This window comes from Trichosurus vulpecula, chromosome 7, assembly GCF_011100635.1.
Source record: "Trichosurus vulpecula isolate mTriVul1 chromosome 7, mTriVul1.pri, whole genome shotgun sequence".
Lineage (NCBI taxonomy): Eukaryota > Metazoa > Chordata > Mammalia > Diprotodontia > Phalangeridae > Trichosurus > Trichosurus vulpecula.
Window position 1 is genome coordinate 111,822,028 of NC_050579.1, and position 3,707 is coordinate 111,825,734.

Here is a 3,707-nt window from a genome sequence, read left to right on the forward strand (position 1 = left end):
GATTGGCTAAAATGACAAAACAGGAAAATGATAAATGTTGGAGAGGATGTGGGAAAATTGGAACATTGTTACATTGCTGGTGGAGTTGTGAACTGATCCAGCCAATCTGGAGAGCAATTTGGAACTATGCCCTAAGGGCTATAAAAATGTTCATACCCTTTGACCCAGCAATACCACTTCTAGGGTTGTATCCCAAAAAGATCACACAAGTGGGAAAAGGACCCATATGTACAAAAATATTTATAGTGTCTCTTTGTGGTAGCTAAGAATTGGAAATCAAAGGGATGCCCATCAGTTGAGGAATGACTGAACAAGCTGTGGTATATGAAGGTAATGGAATACTATTGTGCTATAAGAAATGGGGATGATACAGACTGCATAACAACCTGGAAAAACCTACACGACATAATGCTGAGTGAGCGGAGCAGAGCCAGGAGAACATTATACACAACCACAGATATATGGATGCTGTGATGACTAATCCTGATAGACTTTTCTTTTCTGAGCAACACAACGTGCAAAGACAACTCCAAAGGACTCACACTGGAGAATACTATCTACATCCAGAGAAAGAACTATGAAGTATGAATGCAGATTGAGGCACACTTCATGCTCATAATTTTCCCCCCTTTTTTGTCTCTTTTGTTTTTGTTTTTGGGGGGTTTTTTTGGTTCTGTTTCTTCTTTCTCTTGATTCATTCCATTGGTCATAATTCTTCTCCACAATTTGACTAGTGTGTAAATTAATTCAATGCGAAGTTACACGTGGAAGTTATATGGGATTCCGTGCCATCTTGGGGAGGGAGTGGGGGAGGGAGGGAAGAAAATCTGGAACTCAAAATTATGTAGAACCTAGTGTTGTAAACTAAAAATAAAAAATAATTAAAAATTAAAAAAAAGAAATGAGTCCTTTATCAGAGATACTAGTTGTAAAAATTCTTTCCAGTTTTCTGCTTCCCTCCTAATCCTGTTTGCATTGGCTTTGTTTGTGCAAAAACTTTTCAATTTAATGTAATCAAAATGATCAATTTTGCATTTTATAATGTTCTCTATCTCTTGTTTGGTCATAAATTCCTCCATTCTCTATAAACCTGACAGATAAACTATTCCTTGCTCCCCTAATTTGTTTATAGTATCAGCCTTTAAACCTAGATCATGTACCCATTTGGACTTTATTCTGGTTTATGGTGTCAGATGTTGGTCTTTGCCCAGTTTCTTCCATACTATTCTCCAGTTTTCTCAAACAGTGAGTTCTTATTCCAGAAGCTGGAGTCTTTAGGTTTATCAAACAGTAGATTGCTATAATCATGGACTACTGTGTCTTGTATACCTAACCTATTCCACTGATCTGCCCCTCTATTTCTTAGCCAGTACCAAGTGGTTTTGATGATAGCTGCTTTATAATACAATTTAACATCTGGTATGGCTAGGCTATTTTCCCTAGCATTTCTTTTCATTAATTCCCTTGATATTCTGGACCTTTTGTTCTTCCGGATGAATTTTGATATTATTTTTTCTAGCTCTATAAAAAAATTTTTGGTAGTTTGATTGGCATGGCCCTGAATAAGTAAATTAATTTAGGTAGAATTGTCATTTTTATTATATTAGCTTGGACCAACCCACGAGCAACTGAAGTTTTTCAAAGTGTTTAGATCTGACTTTATTTGTGTGAAAAATATTTTGTTATTGTGTTCATATAGTCTCTGGGTTTGTTTTGGCAGGTAGACTCCCTGAACAGGTAGTTTTCAAAGAAAGAAGTCCAAGCTATCAATAATCATATTTAAAAATCCTTGAAATCACTAATAATTACAGAAATGCAAATTAAGGCATCTTAAGGCTTTGTGAAAAGCATCGAGACTTCACCTCACAACCATCAGAATGGCAAGGTTGAGAAAAAGGGAAAATGACAGATGTTTAAAGGCCCTGGAAATACAAGTACATGAATGCATTGGTTCAGCCATTCTGGAAAGCAATTTGGATCTATGTCCAGAAAGTTGCTAAACTGTGCATGACCTTTGACGCAGCTATATCACAACTAGTTTGTATCCCAAAGAGATCAAAGACAGAGGAAACAGACCCATATATACAAAAGTGTTTGTAGAAGCTTTCTCTCTCTTTCTCTGTCTCTGTCTGTCTCTCTCTTTATCTGTGTGTGTGTGTGTGTGTGTGTGTGTGTGTGTGTGTGTGTGTCTCGCAAAGAACTGGAAGCTAAAGGAGTACCCATCAATTGGGAAATGACTGAATATATTATGGATATGAATGAAATGGAACGCTATTGTGCCATAAGAAATGATGAAAGGGATGATTTCAGAAAAACCTGGGAAGATCTGTTTGAACTGATGTAGAGCAAAATGAGCAGAACCAGGAGAATGACTTAAAATAACAATAATGTTAAGCAACTTTGAAAGATTTAACTCTGAGCAAGATAATGACCAACCATGATTCCAGAGGACTCATGATGAATGTGTTTTCTACCTCTTGCCAGAAAAGTTGTGAACTAGGGTTGAGTTCTGAGGCTGAACTATATTTTTTGGATATGACCAATGTGGGATTAATTTTACTTGACCAGGCATATTGGTTATGAGGATTTTGTTATTCTTTCTTTTTTTCCCATAATGGGGGTGGGGAGGAGATAGGAAGAGAAAATAAATTTTTGTCCCTTGAAAAACAATGAAATTAAAATGCAAAACCAAGCCTAAGTTAGTTCCATTCAGTTCTGAAGGGGACAGAGGTTGTGTTTAGATTAAATGGTTATCAATGACAGTTAAGAATTAATGAGAAGTACTTAAATGATGTAACATAAAGGCAGAATTCATGATTTCAAAGAAAATCATAAATATGCCTGAATGGTTCAGAATCGCAGGATATAAGGAATTCTCTAAGTAGAAGGCAGAGGAATTAAGCTCCAAGCTTAATTAATTCAAGCTCCAAAGTAGCAGACCCACAGACCAATGTCCCTAATTTGATATCCTGGCCAAAAGCTTCCAGGCCCAATAAGACCGCCTCACAATAGTAACCAGGAAGTTACAGAAAAACATTGTGACAGAAAGGCAAATCATATTCGTGCTTTCCCCCAATACTAGGGCCCTCCAGTAAGAAGATTACACACTGGCCTCAAGTCCTTGCTCAGCACTCTCCAGTCTGCACACGGATCAGTCCTGCTCTCAGCAGCATCTGCTGCTTCAGCTTCTTCTTCTTCGGCTTCTGCTGCTGCTGCTTCTGACGCTTCTCCTTCTCCTGCCTCCACCATGTCTCGGTCTCCAAGCTGTGTTCTCTCTTTTTATACAATCGTTAGATGTCATCCAATCGACTAGAACGTCATCTGAGTGACCAGAACCCAGGCGCCCACTATTGGCTCTGGTCCCAGCAACTCCCCCAGGACCCTGGGGACCTCACGCCCACATCGACCCAGCACCCAGTAGCTAGGGGTTTGGGGCCTACTTGGGAGTGAAGATATAATCAGACCTTTCTTCATGGGCCCCACCTGGAGCCTCACCTGAAGCCTATTCAAATGGGAGGGGGGGGGGGGAAGGAGATCTTCTCATTTACTGATTGCCTTGACAATTGTACCTAGGGGATTATAGATTCATAAATTTTCTATCTACATAAATCTATTTTAAAATAGTGCTTAGTGTATTTCAATAGTTTGATGAATCTGAGATCTTATTGTTGTGAATGCTGTCTACAACACTGCAGGTGAGAACCTAT